The following is a 21121-nucleotide window of genomic DNA, read 5'->3' as shown; positions in this document are numbered from 1 at the left end:
GCCCCAGGGTATTGTTGTGTGATGTGCTTGGAGCGTTGGGCTCCCGCCTTCCCAAACTGGGTGTTCTAGGGAAGGCTGAGTATCTCTCCTTGAAATTCACACACCTAATGATGAGTGTGCTTCTGCTACAGCATGAATGAATCCATATTGTTTTGAGCCACCACGGGGGTTGTCTCTCGGCTGTAGGCCGCCCGTGGTGTGCACGTGTCTGTGTTTTGCACCCACAGGAACTGTTAATTCACTTAAGTTAATGTAAATGGAAAGAATGTGAATGAAATGAATGAAAATGATATGTTTATGCATGTGTTGCAAGTGATTGTGAATGTTTTATTGTGGCCATCAAGTGGCCTTTGCATGTTGTGGTATATATGAGGGGCTTTCATGACAAGCCATGTGACTGCATGCCCAATCAAAACATAATAATGATTTGATTTCATATTTGTTATACCTCTTATTTGAGCTCTTACCTTAGAGGGTTATGGATTTATCTAGCTTATTGTCATACTGCGAAGGCTAAGCGTTCAGTTGTTTCTTTTTTCAAGTTTTGGCAGACCCGAGACAACAGGTTGATAAGATGACTTCACTCACATCCTACTAGGAAAGTTTTGGGTCTTTTGTAGTGCTGACACGTCATATTTTGGTCTCTTTGATGTCTTGTTTTTGTTAGGCATCAAAGTTGTGGTTTGGGGCATTTTTTGTCATATGTGTTGACATGATTTTTGTATGAACGAAATTGATTATATAATGGAAAGTTACCCCATTATTTGAAATTGCATGGCCCATTTCATTTTGAATTGTTGTGTCATCGCACCTCAATGTTTTATGTTTAGAAAAAAAAAAAATAATTGAGGGTCAAAAGGTTGGGGTGTGACAATTGTGGTCCAAGTACGATTGAAATTTTTAATGGGACAGTACTCCACTGTTCAACCGCTCCTTATTCGAACTAGTGGACCCCCTCACCCTGTCTAGAATTGTTTCAGAAGCAGGGAGCGTAAAGCAGCGGGAAGAACTGGGTTCCTAGCCACGACTAGCTAGACGAGAGAAAGGGAAGCACCACTCGCATGGAGAGAAGAGAGAGAGATAAGGCAACCTCACGAGAGAAGGAAGAGCTTGTGGACTTGTCCTACAAACCCCAGATTCTGTCGGCAAAAGACTCTAAGGTCATCTCCATCGAGCTTCCTGCCCCTCCTAGTTGGCTTAAGAAGGTATAGCTCCCCTCCTTCTCCTTCCCTCCCCTAAGCCGGTTTCTCTCATATGATTTTCTTCTTTTCTTCGCGCCCCTTTCTCAATGACGTACTACCAGTGATGCTGCTACTTTTCATGCTCATTTCGTAAAAGAGCTTGTGGACTCATCCTCCGAACCCCAGATTCCGTCGGCAAAGGACTCTGAGGTTGGCTCCATCAAGCTTCCTATCCCTCCTGGTTGGCTTAGGAAGGTATAGCTCCCCACCTAACCACAACCCCACCTTCTCCTTTCCCCTCCTCTAAGCTGGTTTCTCTCATACAATTTTCTTCTTTTCTTGGCTCCCCTTTCTCAATTACGTCATGCCGCTACTTTTCATGCACATTTTGTAGAATTATTTGTTTTAGTTCTAATCCAGGGTTTGTTAAAAAGGATGCTTGTCTGGATTTCTTGCTCTCCATGCTGAGCTGTTGCCACTTGAGGGTGATGGTTGATGATATAGCTTGACTCTATCTGCTTATAGACAATAGCTGAGAAAAGGGTCATGTTTGTTCCTTTAGAAAAAAATGAAGCTTGGATTATTGTCCAGTAGCTGCGCGCTGCAGACTATAGTCGTTCGTAGTTTTCTAGCTGTTGAAGCAGTTCCGTTACTGGTTGGAAGTTGCTTCAAGACCATTGTCTTCCCCTGTTTCCATGCGAAAGTGATGATTTTCCTAATCTAAATCCCTTCTCTTTAGTTTCTTCATGTGTTGATCGTCATTTATCCTCTTTCTGGCATTCTCTATATACTCCTTGCCGCACTTGCACATGCTACTGTAGGTTTTCAGAACTTTGTTTTCATCCAAGAGGTAGACGAGCATTCAGAAAGTCATTTATAATAGATTTCACGTATTCTATGTAATTCATTGATTTGAAGGTGCTATAGTTCATACTTTCAGGGATTTGGACTCCTAAGTCCTTAAGGGCCCATTTGATGGGCCAGAATTTTACTGTAGCAGGAGAAATTTATTTCAATTTTTTAAAATATTTCCAGTTTTATCAAGAAGGGAGGCAGATGAAGAAGGGAGGGGGAAAGAGGGGACGCCATCACCCGTAGCAGCTACGTCACATGCCAGAGGAAGAAAGAAGGGGAAAGAGGATAACCCTAATCTTTTCTCCATTCCGACTATTCTTCTTCTTTTCCTTCTTCTGCGTCATCCATGGCTACGTCCAGTAAACGTGCCCTTGAAGAAGAAGAAGGAGAAGAAGAAACTAGAAATAAATAGAAAAACCCAAATAACTTACCTTTGATTTTTCAGATGGACGGACTCACTGGTAGCTGGAAACCATCGGACGCCACCGAACGCTGCCACAGGCCGGTGATGGTGGTCAACTTCACGGTTGGAGAAATAATGGAGAGCAGAGAAAAAGTAGGGGAAGAATGAGCATTAGGGCTTACATAATTTTCAAAATTGACTCACTAATTTGTTGAAAACTTCATAAACAAGTTTAAAACTTTTAATCATTTATTCTAGCAACATATTCTAAGATTTTGTTTTATAGAAAAAGGTTTTATGCATTTTGCTTTGCAATTTTGATAATGCTATGTGTATAATTCTCGAAATGGAATGGGGTTTAACCTTTGAAAAACAAAAAATCGCTACTGACCTATTCTCAAGTTTACGAAATTTGATGAAAAAGCACTTAAGCAGTTTTAGGCTTTTGCATTTAGAAATTTTGTTTATGTTAAGTTGAAGGAATTTGAATGCAGCAGCACAACGCTGGAAGTCAGAGGGCCCGTACTACCTGCCACACCCTTCACTCTGAGGGACCGTAGAATGGAAAGCGCCTTCTGAAAAACTCGGCAGAAGGGAAGGGGCCTATGTATTTGCATGACCCTGCAGATTTGACCCTACACCCGGAGCCAATCCCCTAGTGGTCCTGCCACCACGCCGCAGAACGGGAGCTCGTGTGGAACCTTGGATTCCTGGCAACGTGGAACGTCACAATAGATTACGACCATGTAACATAGGAGCCGGAGGTACGGGGAACTCAGCCAAAATATGGACACCCGAGGGGCCCGACATGCACAATCCTATCCTTTTCCGAGTTTACCCCGTCATTTCATTTCGAACAGCCGTCCGTGGCATTCTAAGGAGCACCTCCCTTTCGAGGTACCCGGTACGATGCATAGGAGGTTGGTCTTTCTCAACGTGGTGTATAGCACGAAAAACCATTTGATACAACTGTTCACATGAAAGAGGTTCCTTTCTTCTTGATCGAGGCTTTCGGCGATTGGTCTGATGGTCGGGCGCATTTATCCAAATCCTCCACTGCATCCAGGATCACAAGTGGAACGCTAAGCAAGGGTGGGGAGGTGGGAACGACTAGCTCCCGTTTCTTGTTCCGATCCGACAACGAGGACGCTGCCCTTCTCCTGTCGTGGAAGGACTGTAACCTGTGGTCCAACCCATGGATCTCGGGGGGGGGGGGGGGGGGGGGGGGGGGGGCTCATCTCCTCCGACTCCCTACTGCAGCTTCGCTGGGCTTGACCCATCCTCGGCGTGGAAGCGGGCTTCTATAAATGAATGAGAAGCTCTCTTAAGAATGAAAAAGAAAACGCGAACCGAACCACCCGAGTTCGTTTTCTGCCGCCACTGGCCGGCCGTTGGGGAAACACATCCCGAAAAAAGGGGGCCCTCGCCCCTTCTTCTTTTGTAAAGCCGACCTCTTTGTTTTCATCAATGCTGACTCAGTGCGCGCGTAGATAAGGAAAGCGAAATCCCGGTGGGGGAAGGGGGGCCGGTGTCTTTCTTTGACGGCTGACAACCCTCTTTGTTTGTCAGCCGTGGGGAACTACGTGTGCTCAGTCAGGGGGGGGGAGCTTGGGCCTACCTATCCCGATCGGACCCCAACAAGGAACGATAGCTGTGGAGAGGTTCCATATAGATTTCCAAGCCGAAGGGCAGCACGCCTTCTGTACGTGATCTTAGTATGTCACGTCGTCTCGTCCCCGCTGCATAGAAGAGTACCTATGCACTATGCTCTGGTTCACTGATAAGGAAGATAGAGTTGGTTGGGGTGGGGGTCCACGATGTGAGTGAGACTCCAGACCCGGGGAGATAATGTGGGTAGAAAGCAGGTAGGTCAAAAATGTGGGTTTTCTCTCTTCCATCGATCCGAAGGAGCGGAACGACCAGAAAAAGAAGTGGAGTTAGAAAGCCGTATGATAGGTGGTAACTATCTTGTATGGTTCGGGGGGTAATCGGCGTACTCCGTTGGGGGGGGGAGGGAAGATTTTGCTCTATCGAACATACATGGAATTGGAGGTAGCATTCTACCGATGTTAAGTCATGGACCAGTTAGTTCAGCCCTTTTTCTATGTGTTGGTGTTCTATATGACCGACATAAGACTCGACTTGTGAGATATTACGGAGGTTCAATGAGCACCATGCCGAATCTCCCTACCATTTCCTTATCTTCCACTTTGGCCAATATGAGTTCACCTGGTACTAGCAGCTTTATCGGGGAATTTCCCATCTCAGTAGGAGCTTTCCAAAGAAATAGCTTAGTAGCCACATTAGTAGCGCTTGGGATGATTTTAGGCGCGGTGTTTTCCCTTTGGCTATATAATCGTGTGGTTTTTAGAAATTTCAAACCCGATTTCCTCCATAAATCCTCCAACCCAAACGATAGAGAAGTTCCAATATTTATACCTTTGATTGTTGGAGGGGCGACCGTCCGTTGAACTACTAAAAAAGACAGAGTGAACCAGTGTGATCACAACATTGTAGGTGCTTGCGATGGGACAGATGCGACTTCCCTCATCAGTCATGGGTGGCATAGCCCGTTGCAGAAGTCCCCCTCCCTTTTTTTATCCATTTTGGGGTGGGACCGAGAGAAAGAAAGGACGGGACCATGCATGGCACTTCTCGACCGTGTCTCTGAGGGACAATTGAACGAGTGACTCATGAATGCTGCCGGGTCGGACGAGCCAATAACTCGAACGCGTTCGGTCCGTTTTTTGAGCAAGAATCACGGTGTTATCTTACCTTCACCATGATACAGACTCCAAGTTCTTATGGCAGAGCACGAGGGGGCTTGCGCCTCCAATATGAGTTTGGGAATGGAAACCAGAAGCACGACCGGAGACTTTGTTTCGTGGTCTGAGATATTACTGACATCCGTAACAGACGCAAGAGAGTTTTTGGTAGTACCGGTGAACCAGATGGCCGCGGCGAGGGAATCTGGGACGGAGGACTCGTAGTATCTCTCTAGATCTGGCTGGCAAAAAAAGTGAGAGACCCTGCCATGTCATTCGAATGAATGAAGAGGGAGGGGGGCTGACCGCGGAGCCCACTCTGGCCTCGCAGGGCGGGCCCCTGCGGGTGCAAGCTGGAGCTTCCAACGCTTATGGCTAGAGCAATGGGAGGGGGCCCCAGCGGAGAGAACAGTCAGGATAACAAGCGCGGACCTGCCAAGGGCCAGCAAGAGCAGTGGGCAAGTGCTTGGTAGGCCAACAGCCCTGTGAGTGAACCGGGCGGGACACTCAACGAAAGGGGGCACACGGCGCAAGTACGAGAAATTTGCCCTGTGGAGTCAAGAAGGCTCCACTTGACAGCTTTATGAAAAAGAAAGCAAGGACCACTAGGTCAAACCAAGAATTCGGGGCTCGTCCCCAGTCAATATTGGATCAAACAATAGCGGGCCGTAGCACTGACCTCTGTCTTTCTTCCATAGGGGAAAAGATCGTACTGTTCCCTACCGATACAACAGACACTCTCAACAGATCCTCCATGCGCTGGGCATACCTCTTCCGCGTGTCTTTCTTGTGGCGGGAATAGAACAAAACCACAAGGAAAGACCCGACCGACCAGCCCAGGGCTCGAGGGCGAGCCATACGAGAGTGAGTCGAATTCCGTATGGTTAATCTCGATCTTTTTTGAGGGAGAAGGAGTCTAAATCAACGGACATTAATTAACCATCATTGATGGACGTTGCACATTACACGATCAATTCGACGTCCGACGCCGCTGCCTGACTTCAGAGTGGTGGTGGAAGGATCCTAGTAGCGAAGGAAAAGGGCAGGGCTTTTTTCGTAGTCAGAGTGGGCGGGTCTCCTGAGATCTATGCCGGCCGTCAAAATCAAACAAAGGTCGAAGGGCCATTCGATTCATTAAGGGGCATAGATGTAGGCTTCTTTGTTCTGTCAATAGCATAGCTCTTTCTTTCAGAATCTGGGTCTCCCTTCGAAGGAAAAGGCTTCGCATACCTAATCCGGCGGCTGTGTTTTCCCCGTGCAACGCAATGACATTGTTTGTGTGTGCGCCCTTGACCGTTCTCGCTTAGTGTTTGCAACGGTGGGAAGCCAGTCTACGAAGCGAAGCCTATCGCCACGCCATCCTGACCCAAGAAAAAAAGCCCGTCAAGGTCGTAGGAGCGATGCGTTCCATTTGTACGAATCGCGAACATACCACGCACGACCGGACATAGAGCCACTCAGAGCTGGCGAATCGGGCTGGGCGCAGGTGCCAGATCCGAAAGAGTCTAACCCCAACCACGTGGTACAACGGGCACTCCAAGACCTGGCGAATTATGGCCCACCCCACTCAAGAGCGCTTATGTCATGTGGGAAGGCTGGAAAAAATCCTTCTTTATGGTTTGGATATATAGAACATGGTAGGAATAATAAGAATCAAAGTCCAGGTTGGTTGGTGAGCCTAGTGATAGGAGACTACCTAGCTCGGTTCGGAGAGCACTTGTAGGGTGAAAGATTTGTTTGTTGCCTTATGTTACGGCCTAAATGCTGAACTATTGACCCTACTTGTTCGGATGGGTGTTCACCCCAAAGTGTTCCCGAACCGCATGCATACATCCGTAAGTAACTTAGTGCAACATGGCAAATGGCATTTTTAGGAATCAGCAAAGAAAAGAAAAACGGGTCTTTCTGTCTGTGTATTTGACAGATTGTCCTCGGGGAGTGTCCACATTTTTTCGTTGAGGTGTCTACACAGGCCTGCAGCCCTCTTTTCGATTCTATTCTGTCGAGATAGAGTTTGATTGCTCCACCTAAGTAGAACGAAAAGGAGGAAGAAAATGCTCCCAAGGGGGGAGCACTTCGCTTCCGGTAGCTTGCTTACTCTCCTAGTTAGAAGAAGGCTCTTTGGCTGATCAAAGCACTCGCAAAGCGAAGCGTTCACGTCACGAGCGAATTTCAAAGTCAAGGTCAGCGTACATGTCATTCAAAGTTGCGAGTGTCAATCTGATTTGCTTTGCTCGTGACATTGGAAAGCCAAAGCAAAGCGAGTGTGCTTATGATTTGTGGAAACACTAATGGCATACAATTTGTTTGATGGAAATACAATTTGTTTGATGGTCAGTACTAATGGCATACAATTTGTGGTATGGTCAGAACTAATGGCATCTTTTTGGTATAGTGAAGACTAATGGCATTTTGTTGTAAGTGAGTACTAATGGCATACAATTTGTTGTCAAGTGAGTACTCATGGCATACAATTGCAATGAGTCCTGACCTTTCAAAAGAGTCTTGACCTTTCAAAAGAGTCCTGACCTTTCAAAAGAATCCTGACCTTGTTTATATCCGTTTTATGGATATATAGCTTTCCTTCTTACATCTCACTATCTCACTAAACCTGGAATATATTCCTTTATCATCAAACACAGAAATATATTTCTAGAAATATATTTCTCAGTCATCACACACACATCAAAATGGGAATCAAAAAGATTTTTCTCATTCCTTTATTCCAGGAAATATATTTCCAGAAATATATTTTCAAATCCATATTTCCAGGCCATCAAACGGCCCCCTAAATGTTACATTTCGAATTTAACTAAAATCTTCATTAGTAGAAATGAACAGACATGCACGTGCACCTCAAAAAAATAAAAATAGAAGCCCTGCGGATGTCTTCCAAATCCTTGGGTGTGTAACCGATGTAGTCCACTTTATGTTTCCTTAGTTGTCTGCCTTCGCATCTCTTTGCAGTCTTCTTTTTCTTATGTTTCCTTCTCTTTTTTTGAAAACTCATCACTTCGTCTTTATGTTTTATCCAAATTAAATTGACACCTCCTAGTTTCTCCTTGGTTGCCTATTGTGTCCAGATTCATTTTTTGATTTAATTGTTTTCCTTCATGATTCTATTCTTTTGTTTATTGGACTGCTTTGATGTTGCTTTGTGCAAATCCTCCATGCTATTGACTTTTGTACTAAAACATTTAACTTCCATTATAATGAAGGTAGTCATATACTTAAAGTTTCACTAGATTGGCTCCATCTGATCCATTCTTTATTTTCATAAACTTAAAATTTACTCATAATTTATACCTTCTATGTCCATTAGGAAATCTGTCAATATTTTTCCCTTGACCAAATGTTGAAGCATCATGGCAGTTCTGAAGTTAATCATAAACTTAATGAAGTTAGAACTTATTTTTGAAGGACACAAGTTGATTGATGAATATACCAGTTTTTGATCAACTTTTAACACAAAAGGACATGCTGAAACATTAGTTTTTATTGTATCAATTGACAACTTTCATGGGTAAGGGTTAATACTTATAGAAAAATGCGTGAAGGTACGTATCGTACGATACAGGGCCGTATCGTACTATACACACCATATCGTTTTAGATTTGAACAGGTGGTGTATCATATGTCTATCACATGCATTGTGCGATACGTGGCCTGTATCGTACGATACAAGCCGATACACCCCGTATTGCATGATACATGTCTATTTTGAAAAATATGTGGTTAAAACCACCCTTTTTCAAACTAAGTTTTAAAACTTGTCTCCCTCTTCATTTCTGAACGTATCTAATAGTGGAAGAAGGGAAAGATTGTGGCAATTTTCAAAAGGAATAATCAGTTTCACCATGAAATTGTCAATTTGAGGCAGATTTATGCATGGATGATTGATTGTTGTTTAGATAAAGAGGGTTTATTTCAAGGAAAAATGAAACTAAGAATGAGATGATAAAGATTATGAATGAAGTTGTTTTCATTTGTTATTTGCATTAACATTGAACAATTTTGTCTTGTAATGTGATGTATAGTGTACGTAAAACTTGGTTTTTTATTGTATTATGGATCTTTTGACTTACTTATGAGTTATTATGTAGATCATCTTATAAATTATGTTTCTTGATGTCTTAGTTCATGTTGTGTTGTTATATGATATTATGACCACTTATTAATGTTTGTGAAGTAACCTCATACCTATAATTTAAGCCTACCATATGTATAACATGTTTTTTTTCATTAAAAAAACATAATTTTTATTTTTCTTGATTTATCTGATTTTTCTCTATTTTTTCTATTTTTGAATTAAAAAATAAATTTATGATACACATACGATACATTACGATATTTTACGATACAACGTATCTATTGGTCTGACCGGTACGACTTACAATAGGATTTTTACAACATTGGCTTGAATAGTAGGAGAGGGTACAACCACTAGTAATTTGTCTACCTAAGCATTAGAAAGCACTTCTCTGACCCAAGAATTGACATAGAAGCTATGTAGTCAAAAGTGCAAAGGCCTCGAGGGGCCACCTTTTCGACTGGCCTACAGTACCTAGTAGTCCAGTTAAGTAAGTCTTAAAAAAGTTCTTCGTAGTATACTATCCTTTCTTCCTCTTCATTTTCCCCCTTTTCCTTGTCGTCATCTTCCTTTTTCATCTTCCTTGTCCGCTTTCTTTTCCCTTTTACTATTTCTGGCCTGCCTAGGTGCTGCCTAGTCCTTTTTGAAAGTCCACTGCCTAGGGCTGCTTAGCATTTGTGACTCCATGGGGCAAGAATTATAAGTGTTATGTTCATAATGTCGTCGACTTATTGTCAAGCTTGACAAGGAGAAGGCATATGTCAGTTAGAATGAGACTTGATTATTTGGTCTGCCGGAGATTCAGGTTTCACATTTTATTTCCTTTCTCATATTTTCCCACTTTGAGAAACTATTTTAGTTATGATTGTTAAACTAGGCTGACCAGGTCAAATGAGGGTTGGGGCAAAACCTAATAAAACGGGGAAAGGCAGACTGGGGCTCATCTCCAAATTGCTACTCTCTGTCCGTCGGTCACATCTTAATTAATGCCATGACTGGCAGAAACCAAAACCATTCCCTTCATTTTGCTTGTGCCCAACTCTTTTATATCTATATATTACATATGACAAGAATTTGTCAGAAGATACTTGTCAACTTATAGATATGTTGAACTTTCTTCATTGGTTTATAGTAAAAATATGTTATAAAAATTTAAGACCAGACTCAGCCGAGTCACTGAGACAACTCCCTGACCAAGCAACCCAGTAGTTGGTGTTAACACCCCAAATTTTTCCACATCAAAATTGAAGCAATTGTGAAAATTTACAATTTCAAAGCCAATTTCGAATCTAAAGAACAATTAGATTCAAATCGTGAATTTAACCCGAGACACGAATCCCAATGCAGGATTACGAGTCCAAATCCAATTGCAAAATGCAAATTTTGACTTAGATCCAATAATTGGATCTAATTCAGTCTAAAATGCTACGTGGGACCCACGTGTGGTTAAGAGCCCCCCAGGGGCCATGCCCCCTCCATGTCAAAAAAATAATAAATAAATATTTTCTCTCAAATTAATTGAAGAAAAGTCATTTTCAAGAAGAAATAAAGGAGAAACCTAGGAAAAGAGAGACATTTGTGTCTCTCTCTCTTCTTTAACCAAGTCCTTAAAGAAAAAAAATCATTTTCAAGGAAGTAATTACTAGACTGGTCAAACTCACTTAACCTACTTAATCCAAGTAGGTTTGACCCGGGTGCACTCAAATGTGGTGCCAATTCCAGCTAGGTTCGGTCACCACGGGCTCAACACAGTCAAAACGTAAGTCTGTCTCATGATCCAATTAATGGACGAAAATAGACTTTGACCGAACCAAACCCACTTTGACTAAACTCAGTCAAAGTACAATTTAGCTCAATTAAGACCTTTCTTGACCCAAATTTATCAAATTACATCAAATTAAGTCAAACTACTTGCAAATGAGCTTTGACTTTGGCCCAAGTTTTACAAGTCCCCAAGGTCTTAAGCAAGTTCCCAATGTGAGTTAAGAAGGTGGTTGAACCCACCTCCTCCTCTATATAAACCTCCCCTTGGCCACCAAGGGGGAGGACGAAATTTTGGAGCATTCTAACAAATTGCTGCAGCCAAGGAGCTAGGAGTGAGAAGCCAAGGAAGAGAGAAGAGGTTCGTCCAAGCCCCCTTCCCCATTTTCTCTCATTCTCTTCTTCACTTTCTTCTATTTTCCTCATTGATTTTGCTAAGTTAGGGTGCTTAAGTGAACCCGTACTTAGGATTTTCGTGGTGAGAAGCCCTCTTTACCACTCCAAATTTCAGCAAGCAAGCTATTTCTTATTCTAGTTTTGCTAAGCTTGAATCCACGGTTGGATTCTTGCTTAGGATTGCTTGAGTTAGAAAACAAGTGAAGACGAAGGACAAACATCAAGACCGACCGACCGCAAGGTAGGTGATCTTAACTCACTTCTCTTCTACTTTAGCTTATTGTTGATTTATTTTAATTCCAGCAATTCGTGGGAGGGTTTATTTTCATTTGCTTACGGCTGGGAATGATGTCCAGCTAAGGGAAACCTACGCTTCAATGTACATGTTAATGCATAATGCATGCATATGTCGGTTTTTCTTAAATATGAACCCAAGTGTCAAATTTTGAAATGGGCCCCAAGGCCACGTCCCTTTCAAAGGAATCAACTTAATACCATTTTGAACTCCCTACTATGAGAGAATCCCACGGTGAGAGAGTGATTTTGCTACATCACGTATGATGAAAATGCCTATAAGGGATGCATACGTTTTTATTAATGTGATCCACCCTTGCATGGCGAAATGATGGACGAATAAGCTTGAGTATTGTTTTATTTTCTTTCTTATTCACAGTCATTTTGATTCATGTCTTTCAATTTAATTAATCAAGGGTAGTGGGGAAGATTTGAAACAAGTTTTCAATCTTCCTACATAAAAGAACCCAACCATGAATCATCATGATTCATGAGTCATGCGGTCCCTTGATAAAATTTCATTTTGAAAAGTAAGGTACGTATATGTATACGTTGTTATATATGTACATATATGTATCCGATTTCTTGTCAAAAATTACATTCCTCCCTTAAAATCAGGTTGGAACATGTTTTCAAACCGGTTTTTAAGGAAATGGGCAGTTTTTATTGATTTTTCTAGTGCAAGACTATGAATCATTTTCATTTCATTTTTACTTAATTTCAGCAAATCCATACGTAAGATGTATGTATGTTGTTGAAATCAGATCATGTTTCATAGGAATTGGTTTAAGAATGTCAAAGTTTACATATTTGAAATACCAACTATCCTAGAATCATCCAAAAGAGTTGACGATCTCATTACTATCAAATCTGGAATTTGAATCTATTTGAAAGACTTGTCATTTCCATCTAAGAAACAAGATATTTATTGGAATCAATGTCGACAATTTTCAGCTATTTAAATCAACACAATGTCTGATTTTTAGCTATTTTGAGACAAAAGTGGATGTCCTCCACGTCTCCCATCCATTTCAAAGATTTAACTTGACATCATTTATATATTTTCACAATTTTGATAATTTTATGTCAAGCCTCAAGCTTATGGACTACATCTCTAATTCATGTGCTTAATCATATAATGAGCACATATAGAGAAAGTCCTACATTTTAATCAATCTTCATGCATAGATTCTATGACGTGCAATACGGACTTTGAAAGATTATGAGGGAGTGAAGAATGTATGTTTCATATGAATGAATCTTGAGGGATTATGAGAGAGAGAAGAAGGAATGTTCCATATAGTTTCTCTTCTCGTTTCATGCATTCACTTTCACTCAAAATCAATAGCATCACATGCACATTCTCAAGAAATTAAGTGATTCAAATTTAAGTTTTCAAAATCAATAGCACCACATGCACATTCTCAAGAAATTAAGTGATTCAAATTTAAGTTTCAAAAAGTGACCAAGTCATATTGCAATCAGAATTTGTAAACCTCACTTAACTTCAAAAGAAAACACAAGCAATGCATTCATAATCTTTTGGCCAAAGTGCATTTGAAAAACAACATGTTTTCTAACAATTTGAAACCTATGTTCTTTCAAAAGAATGAATTCTGCAAATCACATGATTTGACAAAAGAAGAGTTCAAAATCAATTTTTATCATAAGATGATCGTCATCATCTAGAGTTCACAACAAAGAACTCAATTCCAAATCTTCAAAAATCCTCAAGAATTATGTGTTTCAAATAACACCAAAACAAAGGTTTTTAAACCAACTTGAAAACCCCCAATATTCAAATTCATTTATTCAAAAAAATGAATTTTGCTTCTTGAATCCAAAACCTCAATGCATAAGCATATAGGACTTACATCAATAACTCGTATATGATCCAAATGATCCTTAGTCCTTGGTCTAATTACCCCTGTTAAAGGCGGCAGGAACGGTTGGACCTCGTACCGACGAGCGGATCCCTTTCTCTTGAAAATTTTCTCAAAGCCCCAATTTTAAAAGAATTTTGCTGACTCGCATTTCGACCTCCTTGAAAAAGGAGTGGGGTGCGAACAGATGACACACCCGGTGGGACCCGTCATTGTTTGTCTAAAGACTTATTTGGATCATATATGAGTTATTTTCACCAATGTCAGACATCAATTGCACAGAAAAAAAATTTCGCAAAAATGCATACCGACATCATGTAGTGTACATTGAGGAGATTTCATGAACCTCATTCATTTCAATTTATCCTACCCCTCCTCAATTTAAGGATTGTATGCAGCCCATGTATGCTCTCAAAATTTCAAATCCATCTCTTACGAATGTATGAAATAGAGCCATCTATTTTGCATCTTCTCATGAATTTTGAAAAAAAATCCTTACCTATATCATATCCCGGTCATCATGTTGCCGGGCTATTTTTAGGACATTAGTCCAAGATATAGCCTTACAACTGGACCACCCAATTGGACTGAGAAGTCCCCCCATTAGTACCGAAACGGACAATAGTCCCGGTATATCGATGGGTGAACAAGGAGAAATGGAGAGCCCAAATCTAGAAAACCCTTGGAGGAGTCAATGCTAGTACCATAAATTTGGTATATAGGTATACCATAAATTTTGGATAAATAAAGAACCATTTACCCATTTATTTTCCATAGGTTCCAAGACCAATTTTCAAAATAATGCATATAGGCAAGAGTCCTAGGAATTGCATTATCAATTTTTCATTAACTGCTTGTTTGGACGCATGTGATGATTTACTTTGCCCCTAAGTCTATGTCCAAACTCAATGTCAAAACTCTTCTCGAGTCTCTATTGGGTCAATTCATGTCAAAGTCTAATACCTTCTCTTGTCTAGATGGACTCAGAAAGTATCTTCCCATATGACCACATCCTATTTGGGTCATGTCAAGGCCGATCCGGACTTCGCATCATCCCAAGTGGAGTCTACCTACCTCAGTGGTATCTTTCATGGTACCCAACTTTTCGGTGTATATTCCCGGATCACTTAGAGGATTGCGGTCTTGAAGAAGCAGTCAGTCTTGCCATACAACCTATCAATGGCAATCTAATCCATGCAATTGCTGAAAGATGGAACCCAAGGACCAACACATTCTGGTTTCCATGGGGTGAAATGACAATCACTCTTGATGAGTTCTCCAACATTATGGGTTTGCCAGAACCAAAAGGTGACCCAAGAGGTCCAATTGAAGACCAGTTCCTTGTAAACCAAGGTCAAGTCAAAACTCTAGAAGTGATTCGTAAATTCACAGGGAAAAAGAGTTGGCATTTTCTAGAGAAAGATGGACATCAATATCTTCAACTACAAGAGCTTGGTGAAATATACTCCCAATTTGTCAACCTGTGTCACTATCAAGAATTTGAGGAATACATGATCATGTTCAATGAAGAACAAGCCCAGGCAGAAAAAGCCAAAAAGAAAGGGAAGAAAACAAGAAAGTACTCATCAAGCAGTTCAGACTCTTCTGAAGACGCTACAACAGAATCTAGTAGTGAGAAAGAACCGAAAACTCCCAAGAAAAAGAAGAAGGGAGAATCCTGGAAAACAAAAATCCAGGAAGTTGAAAAGAAGTTAAATGCAGTACAACTTAAAGGCAAGAACAAGAGAAATTTCACTTGCGAAGATTTCTACGAAAGCTTCGAAAATGACAGACACATAAAAAACTTGCCCAAGAAATTTATCAAATTTGATGGACATGGAGACCCAAAGGCACATTTGGCCATGTTCTTTGCTAAATGCTACAAATTCCGCCACAATCATAGGGCCCTCTTTTGATGTATCCCCAAAAGCCTAGAAGGAATTGCAGCACAATGGTATCGGGAACACATCAACCCAGTGGAATTGAAAAATTTTGACATGTTAATCAACCTTTTCATTGAAAGGTTCATTCAAAACGGTGAAACTGCACCAACGATCACCACATTACGCTATCTCAAACAGAGGCCAGGTGAAAAGGTGAGAGATTTTATTCAGAGGTGGAGGTCTTCTTGCAACAAGATGAGAGACCCAATCTCTCAATCCCATGCACTGGGATTGATCGTAAACAATTTGACACAACCATTAAGGAGCCTCATTTCCAATGCTCCAATCAAGTCTTTCATCGATCTCACTGAGAGGGCAGAATGCATTGAAGTAGGAATTGAGAATGGAGCTTTTGATGCTGTCATCCCGGTAAAAGTAAGGGAAGATACAAAGAAGAATAGCAGAAGTCAGAATGCTCCAGCCAACATCGTGGCCAACGCTGCAGCCTTCAAGAAAGAAAAGTCTGAATATCCCAAGAATAAAGGGGTAATGGACAGAGCTAGTGGCAGTAGTAGTGGCACCAAAAACAAACATCCTGGATGGGGGTACGATAGAAAATTCACCCCATTACAACAGAGTTATGAAGAGGTCATGCATATGCTAATCGACAGAGGTACTCTGTTCCTCCCAAAAGTCTCCAACCCCCCACCAATGATGGGGAAAAACGAAGAGCAATTCTGCAAATTTCATCACGCACCAGGACATGATACAGAAGACTGCCTTGTACTTAAAAATATTGTGCAAGATACAGTTGACAAAGAAATAATCAAAGAGGTCAATGAACAACCAAACATTCTCAAGAATCCTTTTCCTAAACATGGCAAAGGAATAGTTTCGATTGTCAGATTTTCAACAGGTCGTCAAATTATGGTGACAAACAAAAGGGATACAGCGTCCCTGGATTTCTTTGGATTGCTTTTCAAACATGATAAAGGATCCATCAATGCACAAACCGGACTGGTTAAACAAGACCATCTGACAGAGATTGATCAGAAGTCACAAGTGTGCGACCCTGAACCATTGGAATCCATTTTCAATGAATTGGACCCCGTACCTGAAGTCAAGAAGGGAGGGTTTAGCCCTAACAGGGGGAATGAATGGGCTTTTGAACTATGTGAAAATAGTCCGATCATATTTTCTGATAAAGATCTACCAACTGGAGGTGCATCGCACAATGACGCCTTGCACATAGTGGTAGAGACAAGGGGCACCAGAGTCTCCCACGTTTTAATTGATGGTGGAGCAAGCCTGAACATCTGTCCACAACAAACAGCTCGTGAGTTGGTCATAAGACAGGCCGACTATACTCTATCCACAATTTTCATCCATGGATATGACGGGACAGGACAACCATGCCTAGGATGCATATGTCTAGATTTGAATATTTCTGAGACGTATCATCGAGTTTTATTTCATGTGGTGGATATAGAACCCTCCTTCAACTTGTTGCTTGGCAGGCCATGGATCCATGCTACCAATGTAGTTCCCTCCACTCTACATCAGTGTGTCAAATGGACTCACAACGGGAATTCTATAACCATCTATGTAGAGGATAGAGAAAGTCGGCTTGTACACCCAATGATTCCGGTACCAACATATACAATTGAGGTACCCAGTATTCGAGTCTACAAAGAGGAAGAAATATCTCAAAGTCTTAGCAGATTGGCCATTCAGAAACCAAAGAAACAGGTATGGGTGAAAAAGGGTACCAAACCTGAAACAAGTTACAAAAGTCATCCGTTGTTCAAGAAATTCTACCAGAATGAGAAAGGATTGGATGTACTCATACGCCATGGCTACCAGCCATTTACTGGCATTGGCAAACATGAAAATGAAATCTTGGAACCAGTTACCTTGACAGGACAACGAGGCACTCAAGCCTTGGGATGCCAAAGCTATGAAAAAGTGGATGTAGAGGATTTCAAGCCAGTACCTTTCGTCAAGAGCAATACCATAGGCGGATGTTCACCATCAATTTGAATCAACAAATCCGCAATCATTTTGTCGTCATTGTACTCAAATAGACCAAGTGTCTTCATTTTGTAATACCTTCAAAAATACAATGACAAATGCAAATTACTTCCATATACAATGTCTCAAATTTCATCTAACTTCTTTACAATCTTTAGGATGGCATCTGAGGATCAAACATCAAAAGCCTTTAAGGAGATAAATCCAGAACTCACTGAGGCCGAATGTCCAGAGTTCATCCAAATGAGAAAGCAAGATCAACTGTCACCTCTGATTAATGATCCGATTGAGGAAATTAACATTGGCACGGAAGAGAGTCCAAAGATTTTGCAAATTGGAACAAGTCTCTCAGCAGAAGAAAGAAAAGAGTTGATAGACTTCCTCAAAAATCATCAAGAAGCCTTTGCGTGGACTTATGAGGACATGTCAGGACTTGATACAAAATTAGTCGAGCATCGACTACCATTGAAACCAGAATGCAAGCCAATCAAACAAAAGTTGAGGAAACTAGACCCTCGTCTTGAGGGGCAAGTTAAGGAAGGCCTGGAAGACCTACTAAAGGCAGGATTCATCCGAACAATCGACTATCCTGAATGGTTAGCAAACATTGTGGTAGTCCCAAAGAAAAATGACAAAATTCGGCTCTGCATCGATTTCAGAGATTTGAATAAGGCTACACCAAAGGATGACTACCCACTTCCAAACATTGATTTGTTGGTAGACAGTACCGCAGGTCACGCTATGTTCTTCTTTATGGATGGATATTCTGGTTATAACCAAATTAAGTTGGCAGCTCAAGATCAAGCCAAAACATCATTTACAACACCATGGGGTACCTTCTGCTATACAGTAATGCCATTTGGTTTGAAGAACGCTGGGGCAACATATCAAAGGGCTATGACAGCTATTTTTCATGACCAAATGCATCAAATCATGGATGCATATGTAGATGATCTACTAATTAAGTAAAAAACAAGGGAGAATCACATCAACATTCTTTCTTAAGTTTTTGATAGACTCTTACAATACAAACTTAGATTGAATCCACAAAAAAGTGTATTTGGTGTGGAATCCGGTAAGCTTTTGGGATTTATGGTCAGCAAAAAGGGAATCAAGATGGATCCTTCCAAAGCAAAGGCGAACATCGAAATGTCACCCCCAACAAATCTTAAGGAGCTACACAGCTTGCAAGGCAGAATTCAGTCAATCAGAAGGTTTATATCTAATCTTGCCATGAGGTGCGAACCCTTCAACCATTTACTACAGAAAGGAGTCAAATTTGAATGGGGGCATGAATGTCAAGCCTCATTCGAAAAGACCAAGAAGTATCTTCTTTGCCCACCAATTTTAAAACCTCCAATTTTAGGGGAACCTCTACTCCTTTACATCACAGTTAACGATTCAGCCTGTGGTGGATTTCTGACTCAATATGAAGAAGGATGTCGAATAGAACATGTCATTTATTACATCAGTAAGACATTTGTGCAGTATGAAAAGAACTACTCGCACATGGAAAAAACTTGCTTATCCTTGGTGTGGATGTGTCAAAAATTAAGGCATTATCTGTTGGCTTGTGAAGTTAAAATTTTATCCAAACTTAATCCACTCAAATATATCCTCGAACAGCCATCTCTGAATGGAAGGATAGCAAAGTGGCAGGTTTTGCTGATGCAATATGATTTGGAATATGTGTCACAAAAATCAATCAAGGGGCAAGCCATTGCAGATCAATTGGCAGATTTTCCTCTATATGAAGAAATTAGAACAAATGATGATTTTCCAGATGAGCAAATCCTGACGACTGAACCAGAGCCGATTTGGGAGATGTACTTTGATGGATCTAAGAGCACAGCTGGGGCAGGCATTGGGATACTTTTCATTACACCAGAAAGGGAAATGATTCATTACTCTCTCAAATTGAATTTTTCCTGCACGCATAATATGGCAGAGTACAAGGCCCTAATCCAAGGACTCAAAATGTTGCTCAAATTTAAAGTGCAGAGAGTTCGCATTTTTGGAGATTCTCTCTTAGCTGTCAGTCAGGTCAATGGAGATTGGCAAGTCAAAGATCAAAAATTGATCCCATATCAAGAGTTAGCAGCTTCCTCTTAAGACAGTTCGAGGAATGTCAACTCTTACATGTCAAAAGAGAATTTAACCCAATAGCAGACGGTTTAGCCAGTTTAGGCTCTACCATTGCCTTCAAACCTAGAGAATCTATCAGATCTTTTGAAGTTGGAAGACTCGAACAACCATCTTTTGTCATATCAGAACAGGTGTTGCAAGCAGAAAGTAGAGAAACACCATGGTATCAAAACATCAAGGATTTTCTCCAAACTGGAACACTTTCACCAGAAATGTCTCGAAAAGAGCAAAGAGTTTTGAGACACATGTCTTCAAGATATTTCATTCTAGCCGACATCCTATACAGAAGAGGATTCAGCACAGAATATGCTAGATGTCTCGATGCAAATGAGGCACTAGAAGTCATTCAAGAAGCCCATGAAGGAATTTGTGGGGGACATGTAGGGTATCAGACTCTCGTCAAGCAGATAGTCAAAGCAGGGTACTATTGGCCCACAATGCAAAGAGACTGTCAACAATTTGTCAAGAAATGCATCAAATGTTAGTTGCATGCACCATCAATTCATGCTCCAGCAGCGTACCTTCATTCGGTCAGCTCACCATGGCCATTCTCCATGTGGGCCTTCGACGTAGTCGGTCCAATCAATCCACCTGCCTCAAATGGACACAGGTATTTTCTTGCAGCTACAGATTACTTCACCAAATGGGTGGAAGCGATCACTTTAAAAACAGTCGAAGGACAACACGTAGTGTCCTTCATTCACAAAAATCTTTTGTGTAGATTTGGCATCCCGCATGATATCGTTTCTGATAACGGTACTCATTTCAAAAATGAGAAAATGCACAATCTCTGCTACAAACACAAAATACAACATCACTTTTCTGCCCCATATTACCCTCAAGGTAATGGTCAGGCAGAGCAACCAACAAGATTTTGATTCGTGTCTTAGAAAGGACTGTTGAAACAGGCCGAGATTGGCACGAGAAAATGCACAATGCACTTTGGGCGTATCGAACCACAATTCGGACACCCACCAATACTACACCAGCAGAATTAGTATATGGAACGGAAATTGTCCTTCCATTACATGTCCAAAAACCAGCAATGAAATTTGCTGCTCTCATTGAAACTCCCAATTAGCAAATATCAAAAAAAGAGACTTGCTCAATTAGACCTCTTAGACGAGAAAAGACTACAAGCGGCAGAGCATGCCGAAGTCTATCGTAAGAGAGTCGCCCGACATTATGCCAAATCAGTCATTGAAAGAAAATTTCAGGTAAATGATCTTGTTTTAAGATCCATAGTTCCACTCAGGAGTAGACCCAAAGGAAAATGGGCGCCGAACTAGGAAGAACCATATGTTGTCAAAGAGGTTCTACCTCACAATTCTTATCGACTGATTGATGCCGATGGGGTTGAAATCCCTGATCCCAATTAATGCTTTGCATCTCAAAAAATTCTATACTTGAATTTGCAATTCAAAAAAATTCAAA

This window comes from Nymphaea colorata, chromosome 6 (assembly GCF_008831285.2).
Source record: "Nymphaea colorata isolate Beijing-Zhang1983 chromosome 6, ASM883128v2, whole genome shotgun sequence".
NCBI classification, from domain to species: Eukaryota; Viridiplantae; Streptophyta; class Magnoliopsida; order Nymphaeales; family Nymphaeaceae; genus Nymphaea; species Nymphaea colorata.
This window is presented reverse-complemented; position numbering follows the sequence as displayed.